Source organism: Stegodyphus dumicola, chromosome X1 (assembly GCF_044657685.1).
Source record: "Stegodyphus dumicola isolate Sdum_Otavi_A_Nest chromosome X1, ASM4465768v1".
Lineage (NCBI taxonomy): Eukaryota > Metazoa > Arthropoda > Arachnida > Araneae > Eresidae > Stegodyphus > Stegodyphus dumicola.
Window position 1 is genome coordinate 168,992,106 of NC_140780.1, and position 12,939 is coordinate 169,005,044.

Sequence of the window (12,939 nt, forward strand, 5' to 3'; positions counted from 1 at the left end):
GCTATAAGAAATATTTATTAAGTGCTGATAGACAAATCATTCTTCATTTGACGACCTAAACTTTATTATTGACAAGCGCAGTACAATGGGGCAGATGAATTTTTTCTTCTTTGTGATTTTTCTCTTAGAAGTTTTTTTCTTTTTAATATCTTATTTTAATGTGTGTGTGTGATTATGGCAAAGCCTCGAGGGCTATCTCCTAAGGGGAGGGATGCCTTCGTGGAGGACTTTCTAAGGGAAACTGGCTCGTATACACGTTACACATGGGGAAAACCACGAAAACGCCCATGCAGCCAGCCCGTTCGCGGGATTCGAACCTCGGACCGAACTACCAGTGTTCAGCGACTTTACCGCTCGGCCGCTGGTGGGCCCCTCTTATTTTAATGAAAAATCTGTAATAGCTTGTATTAGGTAAAGGCCAACCAGCGGCCGAGTGGTAAAGTCGCTGAACACTGGTAATTCGGTCCGAGGGTCGAATCCCGCGAACGGGCTGGCTGCATGGGCGTTTTCATGGTTTTCCCCATGTGTATACGAGCCAGTTCCCTTAGAATGTCCTCCACGAAGGCATCCCTCCTTTTAGGCAGATAGCCCTCGAAGCTTTGCCATAATGACATACACACTATATTAGGTAAAGGATACATTCATTTTTTGTTTATATAGGTTTATTGAAAAGTGATTCAAAATAAAATCATTATATAATCTTTATCTATCCCTATATTCAGAACATTTATTAAGCTAAAATATTGTGTTACTAAGTTTTCTTTCACCTATATATTGAAATCGTAGTTAAATTTAAAAACAGTTCTTATTAATGCTTTTTTTTAAAAACTTGCATATAATACCTATTTAATTTTATATGAGCTGTAAATAAATAACATAAAATCTGATTATTTATTATTGCAATATGCAGTCTTTTCACTTCTTAATGCATAATATCTCAGAAAATAAATTATCTCAGTTAAAATAACGTATATTATGCGTTTATGTTACATATAGGTCGAAAACAAGATCATTAAAATCAATGGGTCAGTCATGTTCCGTCAGTAATTCTAGGTATGACAAAAATGTAGTAATTCTAATCTTAAATGTATTAGAAGCCACAATACTGAAAAAAATTTATTTCTCCTTACAGAAATAAAGTTCAAATTTATTATTTTCCTTTTATCTTCGCACGTCTTGTTGTCATTAGTTTGGTATCTTTTTATTTGTTTTATTATTTCATTTTATTGCTATGGTGCATTATTTTAATATAGTTCTTTACCTATTTATCAGTAGTTTAACTTAATTTATTGGCATCGTTATTTAGTTCTTCAATTTTATTTAACTGTGACTCATTATTTGGTTATTTATGATTACTATCCCTCCCTCCTGAAGACCTTCCATAGGACTCGAAACTTCTAGTTTTAAAAATTAAGGTCTTTCTTCAACTAACATTACAACAATTTTTCTTCCACCTGCTCTAAAACTTTCCAAAACTTCTCTTCTTCAGCTTCTTTCCTAAAACCGTTTCCCGATGCACAAATAGCATACAGTGGTTCCTCTGTCACTATTGAGCTTAACCAAATTTTAACTTTGCTTTTAAGTCCAAAATGGTATCTAATGGTCCTTTGCTACTTATTCAAACTACGTAGCTGACACAAAGAAATGTAAAGAGAATATTTCGTTTCCGGCAAAATGGGCGTCACGTCTTTTACCAGTTCTTCCATTGCTAGCTCCTTAACCTGATAGGCCCACAGCGGCCGTATGGAAAAGTCGCTGACAATGGATAGTTCGTTCTGTGTTCGATGCCAGGTGAACGGGCTCTCAGCGTGGGCGTTTTAGTGATTTTCCACACAAGTAACATGGATACGAGCCAGTTTCCCTCCGAAAGTCCTCCACGAAGGCATCCCCTGGTTAGGTGAGTTCACTTGCTTTGCTATAATCAAATAAATCAAACCTTATTCGTATTATTATTCAGGTTCTTTTTTTCCCTCTCTCAAAGTGTGATAGAAGTTTGATAGTTTACCGAAGATTGAAGGAAAGTACTAGAATTTCCCAGGTTATTGAGTTACAGAGGCATTACACATTTTTGCTAAACTCTTCGATATCTCCAATATCTCTTTAGGAGAGATGCGAGTAGAAGGTCCTCCGAGATAAAAGCGCTTAAAAAAAGATTAAATTTAACAAAATTGAAAAAAATTAAAGCCAAATTTAGTTCGTGCAAGGTGGAAATCTCTTCTCTGTTATATCATCAGACAGAAAGGATTGTGCAGCCGCCCCCCCCCCAAAAAAAAGGTACCTGAATAAAATCATACGCTAATTTAAAAATTTCATAAATATCCTGCATTCATACAATATTTACAAAATCTAAAAATAGTTTCAGTTTGTTTTGTTTTGTTTTGTTTCCTCCTCTCAGCATAACATTAGACTTAAACTTACAACGATTTCATATATTCCAGTTTTTCTGGAGCTACGTAGAGGGCAAATTTTCACATTGTAGAGATTAAATTTAGATTTTAAGCATTTCATCTTTATTGAATTTAATTCTTTTAAAAAAAATATTGCAGTATCAAAGAAAATTCAGAAGCGAAAGAAATAAAAACTGAACTCTTACTTCCCAGAATACGGCATTATAATTAGTTTCATTTTATTTTTCATTCTTATTTATTTTGACATACCTTACTCATTTTGGTACAAGAAAAATAGCAGCAGTTAAAGTTCATTTTCTTGCACTCATTAACAATGGTGATTTCCCTATATTCTTCGATAATTTTTTATTTATTCAGTAGATATTACTTTAATTATTTTACTACGGAATGAAATTTATCAAGTAAATTCGGTTTTGTGCTTTTCATGAATACGTTTGCTCCCTCCCCGAGCCCTCTTAATTTTCGTCATTCTATGCTTTGTTATTTATCGCTTATCTGCACAATTTGATCCTTTCACTTCAAATGCCATAGATAGAAAGTAAAATTACATAGATTTAAATTCTGAATAAGTTATAAAAGTGGGGATGTAGCTCAGTGGTAGAGCGCTCGCTTCGCATGTGAGAGGCCCCGGGTTCAAATCCCGGCATCTCCAACGTATTTTATACATGTTATCTCAGTTACTGAAAAACCGTAGTCTTATCAGCTAAATTATCTGCCATCATTTGTTGTTGTTGTCATCTAACTATTCAAATTACTGAATATGAAATAAACGGGATGAAATTTGACCATGCATTTTTATTTTCATGCTACACAACGATCGTAAAGTATCTCAAGATTACATTGGGATAAGGCAACCAGCCCAGAAACCTATGGCCTGTCCTTATTAATTTAAAAAGAAAATCTGAAAGATTTTACATTTCGCCCAAAGGGACTTTTTTTTAAGGTTTTGTGTGTTACCTTTATTTATTAAATATCATGTTCTTCGCACTAAAACCATAAAATTTAGTTCAATAGCAATATCGCAAAATAATTTTTAAATGAACATATCTTAAGAATTTCCGATACGCAGTCTCGGGAACTGGAGATAAAAATGTTTAATTTTTATTATTTTCGGTACAGTGTTGCCATTGCTCACTTTGAAATCGTTGAGTTTCTTAATCAAACACTCATAAATGCTTTAAAAAATGTGAAGAAGATAATAAAATAAATTCCAGATGCCCATATTCGGGTGGAAACGTACGTTATTCAAAATTTTATGGCTCTAGGTACTGTTGTTTTATCACAATGCGAGAAGCATATATACATTTATACAGATTCTGCATTATTTAATTTCTTTAAATATAATACAGGGCTCTAATATTTGTTGGCAACAATTTGAAAAATGAACCGACATTTAAAGTTTCCAGTGCAAAATGTCACAACGAAATTAATAGCCCTCTGGGCTAACGTCTTTTGAGCTAAAAAGAAAAACATAAATAATTTTTTAATTTAATTTTTCTTTCCTGCTTTTATCTCTCTATATATATACATAAATATTTATGTTTATGTATACATATATAAATGATAAATTATTATGAATATTATGAATGTAATATTCATAAATTATGCTTATTATAAATTATTATGAATTATTAGTTTATATATATACAATGTGAGTGCGCATATAAAATTGTTATAAGGCGCATAAATTTTTTTTGCTTTGAAGAGTCGGAAATTCTTATAGTACAAAAACTTTTCTTTAAAATTTAAATCTACAATACAAATAATAAAAGGCAATACTAGATGGCAGCACCATATAGTAAGTAAAAGTTAGCAGTAAGTAATCTAGAGTAATGATTTGATTGACATTCGAATTGCATGTGGGCCGAATGCACAGTCTGAAAGCAACTGGCGGCCCGAAATTTTTTTTAATAAAATGATCATATTTTGAACAAAGCAAACATAATTAAGCTAAATTTTAAATTTAATTTACTAAATAATTAGCAAAAGATGCAAAAACAATAGTAATAATTAAATATCTGCTTTTGAGAATGCTGCAAAACGTTTAACTGAATTTTTTTGTTAACTGACAGCGTAAATCGCTAGCGATTTCGCTAATAAGTTCCGATACCGTGTTGGCTGAAAACTAATATTTCTATATAATTGTTGTTTGTCAGGATAAATAAGCATTTGCGCTTTTGCAGCTGAGGGTGGTGGTTCGGTAAAACCATTGAAACTGGTCCGGTGAAAATTTGAAAATATAACGCTGATTTTTGTTGTTTGACTTTGAAGTAGTATTTGTTCGGCGTGTTATTGTGTCTTAATTTTAGGATTAAGTAAGTTCAACAGATTTTTGGAACCAAGATAACCTTTTGGACCTTTAAGGAATTAGCCATCAGTAAATGATTTTGATCGTTTTGCAGTGATGTATGTGAGAGCAAGACTTACGTGAACTACTGCTTCCCACATCACACATCAAAAAAAAATTTTTGTTGTCAGAAAATATAATTTTTATTTTTTTTTTCCAGGAACTGAAAAATTTCAGAAAAAAATTTCAGAAATTGTTAAGTTTCTTCACTCAGTTTGGCCTCTAATATTTCAAATTTTTCTTTATGATTCGTTTCTTAAGGGCGAAATAAACTGCTTTTTATTAGAACTAATATGCTCTTAAAACACACCGTTTTGTTGCGGATGACACCACAAAAGTATATAATTTACCATTTACCATGAAAATACGTCCTTCTTCATCCAATGTTCCTTTACTCTTTATTAAAAACACGGCTTGCAGTTTATTCTCTTAATTAAAATCACTATTATAATTTTATTTACAAGTATAATTCAACAAGACGAATTTTCTTATGAAAACAAGACTAAAATATTATGCACAAATCTTAATTGATATAATGCATATCATATAAGCCCAAACAAATAAACATGTTTTCAAAAGTCGTACGTTAGTTTTTCTCCATCTATACAGTAATAGAAATTGCACACCTGCCACCCAACTTAACCGTCCAATTAACTGGCTAAAAATATATACAGTACCCACCGCCAGTTAAAATCAATCCCATTTCAAACGTATTTAAGTTTATTAAGTGGCTGAGTTTAATAAACGGTGATTTCTGCATAGCAAACCGTGATACAGTTTGAAACTTTTCAAGCAAAATAACAACTAACACCTAATCCATCATTTAATCCAAAAATAATAATTAAAAATTAATAATAAATTTAAATTATTCAAGAAATTTTAAAACTCATTTTAAAATTTTTTTACAAAAATGTTTTGATAATTACGTTCTTGATGAAATTTTATCTTTTACAAAGAACTTTCCTCTCTAATTTTGTCCCATTGTTCAACAATAGATTTTTAGCTGTATTCTCAATTCGTAGCTTTCTAGATCACCACATTTCAATTGAATTTTTCTTAGAATTTGCATTGCTTTTCTGGATTCGGTGGGTAATGGCATGTCACCGCTTTTTCCTGTATCAATTTTGCAGTCAGTTTCTGCAGTTCTTTTGATACAGTGCTCCATACATAGTCAATTTTTACACACATTGTCTCAATATTGCTTGGATTTGACACATCTAAAAAACTGAACTCTTATAATTTCCCTCATTGATATTTGAAACATTAGTTATAGTTTGCGATTCTTTTGAGGCTTCTTGTACATAAAATCCATATTTTTTAAAACAGTTTTTGGATGATTTTAAGAGCTTAATAATACCTTGTACTGACTATAATATGCATATATCGACTTGTTTCTAGCATATATCGACTTACTTATCTCTTTCGAAGTACTTGCGTTTTCCCAAAATTCAGTGCTGATCATGATTTATTGAACATCTCTTCTGTGATGACATTTGAAAGCTTTTATAACACCCTAAAATTAAAGGTTAAACGTTTAAAGTTGTATTTGCACAAAAAGACACAAGGGTTTTTATAAAGAGGTTAGAGGTGTGTGTACTTTACAATTATCCAACTAGTAAAGCTATTTTTTCATTTTTCAATTCGCTGTCCCATTTCAAAAGAAAATCAGTAAAGAAACTCAGAGTGTCCACTGAAGATATTCACAGCTTGTTCACATATTTAGTTTTTCAGGGACTTTTTAAGTTCCTGAAGATAATTCACAGCTTGTTATTTGGCAATGGCAAAACTTAAACCTTTGGTACTGGTCACATTTTCACAAGCAAGGTTCAAAGTTTTTGTGACTAGTGATACTAGTTACACTATGTAAGCTCCTTTCTTAATTCGTTTCGTCGTGCCCTGAGAAAGATTCACCGAGTTTCATTCTATAGGTAGAAAGAAAGAAACGAATTTTACTATGGAAATAAATATACAGGGTTCTTGAAAAATTTTTACAAGTTGTTGCATATGGGAATGGAACAACTTATACCTTTGGTACTGGTCACAGTTTCACAAGCAAGGTTCAAAACTTTTGTGATAAATGGCATTAGTTACACTACCTCCGCATGTGACCGAATTACCTCAGGTTGTCGGTCCTCGAACAGTAAGAAAATGTAATTTATGAATGTATCGAGGTAAACTCTAGCTGTTATCGTTTGATCATTGAAGAAAAAGAAACATGGTCCTAAAATCGGGTTATGCTGCATCCCACTCTAAACATTCTCTTTCGGACTGTCCCTCTTCAACTTCCATGTGGCAGGAGGATTTTCGGATCCCAAAATCATCACATTATGTGCATATTAAAGCAAAGCAAATTGTTGGAGGAAAAAATTTTGATATACGTGTTACACAAAACGTTACAACAGTACTTCTTACACATTGTTCACAATAATAGGCTAAAGCTGTTCAGGAACATTAAGGCAGCCTTATGGCAAGTTAAAACTAAATTCTTGGCTCCTTTCAAAAAACATATAATTTTCATTGCTTTTGTTAATAACCAGTCTTCTTAATTATCCATTAAGTCCATATTACACGTTAGTAACGCAGCAACTTATTGCTTCTGTTTCTTAAACCAACTGCTGTTTCACTTGTGTTCTGGTAATGTTCTGTAACGCAGTCCGATTTCATCTATATTGTAAACAATTTCTTGCAGCTTGTATTCACTTAGCAGCCCAAGTAAAACGCCTTTAGCTACCAACTACATTAAGGTTCGCTTCCTCCTTCTCACGATGCAGTTTCTGATGAACAGTGTTGGATTTCTCTTTCTTCATCTCGTGAGCCATAATATCAGTTGATATAAGATTCTCTCTTAACATTTAGCGAATTATTGATGAAAGTTCCAGAAACAGAAACATTTTTTTAACTTTATAGCTTGAAACTATTCTAGAAAAGAAATTTCAGCGTCTCTCGATTTTTATGCTTTTAGTGTTTACTTGAGACGTTTACATTTTTTTCCCCACTTCCTCATCAATTATACGTCTTCGTTTAAGTAAATTACACAGTACTGTTTGGAAAATTTCCAGTTTAAATACAGCTTTTTTTGGGGGGGGGGTAGAAGGGCTACATTTACCAAGAACATCAAGGTCTTTTCAAGATTTATCATTTTCTTTCAGTGTTAAATCTTTTTTTCTTATGCATTTTCCACATGATATAAATTAAGCACACAACAAATTAAGAAAATGCTCCTTTCAGTGATTAATAAAATTTAAAAACTCTCGTTTTTTAGCCAGCAGAGACTACATTTTGTCTAGCAAGTCGATCTGCCACTTAATGATTACAAATATAACCAATGATTTCCTTGATTCCCCCTCACGATAATGCTTAGAGGCATTTTGTGATTTTTTATATAACTCTTTTTGAGTATAATGTGTCTGTCCCAAAGGAAAAATTTTGGATGTGGAAAACTTAAACTGGGATGCAGAAGTTAACTTCTACCTCCTATTAGCTGGTATTGGAGAAGGAACCCTCACTCATTTACAGTGCCTCTACTGTAGAGGATTGTTTTTGTTAATAAAGAAATTTTGTCCCTTTAAAATACAGTGCGGACAAAGAGCTCTGCAAACAGTAAGCTTTGATAGATATGAGTAGGATATTCTCACGTTAAAGAATCAGCCTTTTGCCAATTTGAGTTTCACAAGCGGCGTAAGTTATTTTAATAAACGGCGTTTTTTCTATTGATTAGCATCCATTTGTTCTGGTTCTTGAGAATTTAAACGTAATAAGTGGCTGGATTTATTAACCAGTGAGTTTAATAAGTGGCAGGTACTGTACATACCAGAGCTACCAATTCAACAGAAAATCAGAGAACTGGAATACCGAAGCGCCGTCAACTGTCGGCTGACGAATTAAATTTACTAATTACACTGACGTAGAAATTTCTCCTACCTTACTCCAGTCATGTGCCTGGCATACAAGTAAACAGTGACAAAGATTCGGTCGATATATTTATGTATAAAACTATTAGCACCATATTTACAGCAAATACATAACATAAGTGTATTAGCGGGTAGTATAAGATTGTTTCGGGGGCCACGTTTGAGATCACTAAGTTCTAAAGGGTTAGAAGTAGTTAACAGCTAAATCCTCGCTCTCTTTTTCAATAGATAAAGGAATTAATCTAATGTGGCATCAAGGCTAACTTCTAAAATTAGAAGTACCGAAATCCTATTGGAGGCTTTTAGAAAAGGTGAACAAAAAATTAATTAATTAATTAAAATAATTAATAATTAAATAAAATGTAAATAAATAAATAAAAATCAATAAATTAATGAAAAATAGTTAAAGAATAAATTAAAATGCTGGAGATCATCTGACCTGCGACTTCTACTAGAATTGCAATTTTACCAAAAACAGAAATATTGGAGCCGGATCCTGACTGAATTTAAGCTCTGCGTTGTGTAGCACATTTATCAAAATCTAAGTGAAGACGCTGCATGCATCTAAATATATGCATATATATCACATTTCATTAATTTGATTTTACATATATATATAAGCACTTTTTTTAACATTTATTAACTTATAAGTTATTTCGCCCGCCTTCTTAGCATGCCTTCGTGGTGTACAGAGGTTATCACATCCAGCAACGGTTCCTGCTAGACGTGACGTTTTTGAGAAATGAGATTCTGGTAGCCCTAGTTTAAACAGAAGGATTCCTAGAAAAAAAGAGCCCCGCTGTAAGCGAAGTCCCGCCTAGCTACGGAAACTATGTACCGGCTAAGCAGGATTTTTTGAAACCTCGCCGAAAATGTTTCGTCTGCAGCTTCGTCCCGCGTAGAGATCAACCAATCAGACGAAAGTTCTGCTTCTGAAGGATCACATGATCCTAATCTCAGCGATAATCGATTACCGTTTGGCGTTCAAGTCTTTGTAGTAAGTGAAAATGGTAACCTAGCTACGTGGATTTCCTGGAAATGTGCGGGTTCTGAGAATTGTCCCTTTCGACGCAAGTGCCTCGTAGCCGAAACATAATATGATTAGGACTTAATGGTTAGCACACTCGGCGCGTATTCGAGAAGTCCAAAGTTCGAGTCTAGGCGAGGACAATGCAGATTTCTTCCGTTTCCAGCTTCCAAAAATCCTCATGTCTCTAAAAACTGAAAAATTTTCTTAATTATTATGAACAAATGATAAATGCGACATCTCCTGAGGTAAGAAATACTTTAGTTTCCTTTTCTTGTTCTTAAGGAAAGGAGACTAAATATCCGATGTTATGGTTCTGAAGTGAAAAAGATCTTAGCATTTAACAGGTCTTTTAGAAAATGCATTAAAAGCACATCTCAGACCTCTAGATGCCTAAAAGCTTTTAATATCACTACCAAAATAAATTAACATCATTCGGTGAATAATATGTGTTTTTTCACTAATCGCTTGTCATTAGAAAACATCGCTTGCTTCCCTAAATCTTTCATCAGATATAAGAATTAATTTCCATTCTGTTTACGTTCACGCTTCAGTTGTGCCTAAGTACTTACAATTCAAAGATTAATCAATAAAAGCCCTTCTTATATAAGAAGCTTGGAAATACAGATAATCAGAAAAACCATGTGCTGACGACAGCTAATGATGGTTTAACAAAATCAATTTAGCCTCGGGGGGGGGGGAGAAAAGAAAAAAAAAGAAAAATTATGTGAAAAAGCTTAAGCAAATCTGCGATTCTTCGTTTATAAAATAAATAAATAAATGCATTTTTGCATAACTTGTTCAAAGACATATGCCTTTTTTCGCTGTCATTTTACAGAAATAAGAATGAGGTCGAGGTTGTTGTTATTCATAATAGCAGCTCAAGTTTATTGTTTATAGGTGACAAAAATAATTATACTAATGACACCGTAAATGAGACTTTATGAGTAAAATATGCTGCATTTAATGATTAATTACTCTTAAGTATGTATTAGAAGCATATTTCAGAAAGTTGGGAATTTTTTCATGCTATCAAACATAAATTGCTCTGAAATTTAAGTACTTGTTTTTGAGTTAAGTGTTTATCACACTAAGAGACTTTTAGAGCAAAGTGACTTTGTAAGAAATTTACTAAAATTTTTTGCATGAAATGCCAGGCGTCAATTGGTAGTATGGCCCGAATAACCAAGAATTATTTGAAGACTGCCATTTCATGGGATGATGATCGTATTACCATCTCCTCTATCCTAATTGATTAAGGTGCTACGAGCAACTTATCGCTAATGGCCGTTTCTAGGCTCCGACAATGAAATATTTTGTTGCTTGAGATATACCAAAGGTTAATGATAAAGTTTTTATACTCAGAGACTTTCTAATCAACTAATGCTGAAAATGGCTTTTCGAAGCAGGCACATGACTGAGATATGCCGCCACAGCTCTGAAAACTTCTTTGATTAGATGCTGACTTTCTTAAGGCCTGGTAAAGAATTTCCATATTGCTTTTATTGTATTCGGAAAGAATGGATAAATTTGTGAATAGCTCAAATATTTTAACTAATACCAGGATCAAAATCCAAACAAAAACAAAATCATGGAAGGAATATGTCATTTTTTATTAAAAAATAAAATCTGTGCCAGAGTTTGAACATGTAATTAAATTGAAACTGGGTTTGCTTGCTGCTGCGCTTGATGTATTGATGCAATTTTTTTAAATATTTAGCATAATATTACTTTAAATCTTAAATTAATTAAGTAGTTAAAAATATTCAACCTGTTTCTTGTTTTCCGTAGTAAATTACTGACTTCACTAAAGCCTGCCCCTAGTAGGTAAGAAGAGGAAAAGTTATAAATGGTGGTTCCGTAAACAACTTTTATTTTAGGATATTTCTCTTGGAAGACTTAAATTCCAAAATTTAGTACACCAATGTGTTTTGAATAAAACTTGCGCTTGGACATCTTCCTTCAATGCAATCAACTCTTCTTGCATCATAGCATCAAGATAAGATGTATTGCAGTTCAGTAGTTCTGTGATCCCTGCTAACACACTCAAATTTTCAACGTCTTCGAAAGGAACATCAGATCTTCCTCCAAATTTTGCCAGTGTAATGATATATTTTCTGAGGCTGTTTTGCGGTCTTCCTAATTTTTTGGCTGTGTTTTCTTATCTTCCTGCGTTTTACTTTTTTACTTTGTACTTATTACGTAAAAAATTTATATATGAAAAAAATACTTTTTAATTTTAAAATATATTAAATAATTTTAGTGTATTTCCCCTTATATTTATTTTATATGATTTTTTCTTTATTAAACAATATAGCTTTATATCAGTAAAAATTAATTAGAAATTTTAATAATAATAATAATGTAAATATTTTCGGTGTTGATTGGGATTTTAATTATGCCGATCAACTACCGGTGCATTTTTAGCTATCGACAACTTGGTTATCATTGGCCCCCTTTAAAATTACATCGACCCCGTTGGGAATCGCTGCTGTAGATTAAACAGTAATTAGGTTAAGGAGATTTTGAAAGGGGCATTTGTGGTCCAAAGGTAAAAAAGAAAATGTTGAGAAGCAGCTGGGCAATGAGAACATGCTCGGGGAATTTGATGCTTAGCATTTTTAAACAAATGCTTAAACATTATTAAACAAATATATATTAAGTGAACGAATACGAATGAATACGTATTAGTTTAATAATGCATATTCACGTAATTTTACATTTTTATGATACCTGGCACATGTGATTTAGCAAAGCATTTAGCCGCCCGCCTTAGACGACCACTTATGAGAATACTCAGTATTTCTGAGATTATAAATAAACATCGGGAATAAGAATTACATCTTCAAAATGATCACTTTTAGAGGAGAACAGAGAGAGGGAATGAACGTCTTACAGAGAGTTTGCTCTACGTAGTGCAAAAATTGTTGTGGAGCAATTTAGTGAAAATCCAATCAGATTTTGTCAGTTTGTAGTTCAGATATGTTAATTCAAATTGTATGTATGTAAAGTTTGTTTTTCATTCCAAGCGATCGTACAAAACGCAAGGCAGTATTTATGGGCCAGCAAAATTTTTAGAACTCAGAAAGAAACAGGGCAGCAAAAATCAGCAGTCGCAGAATTTGCTCAGAGCTGCAAGTCTAGCGCCGGCCCTGCGCTTAAGGAACAAGTTATTTCAATACATACTTCACTCAATGCAGTACTATACTACATGCCATACTTTTCAATGCAATACTATATGCCATG

At 32.9% G+C, this 12,939-nt stretch overlaps 1 non-coding gene across 1 annotated transcript; it reads left to right on the forward strand.

Moving 5' to 3' along the window:
- Positions 1-2,988: 2,988 nt before the first annotated feature.
- TRNAA-CGC (transfer RNA alanine (anticodon CGC)) lies at positions 2,989-3,060 on the forward strand. The gene has a single exon. It is a non-coding gene; the product is annotated as a tRNA-Ala (tRNA).
- Positions 3,061-12,939: the final 9,879 nt, after the last annotated feature.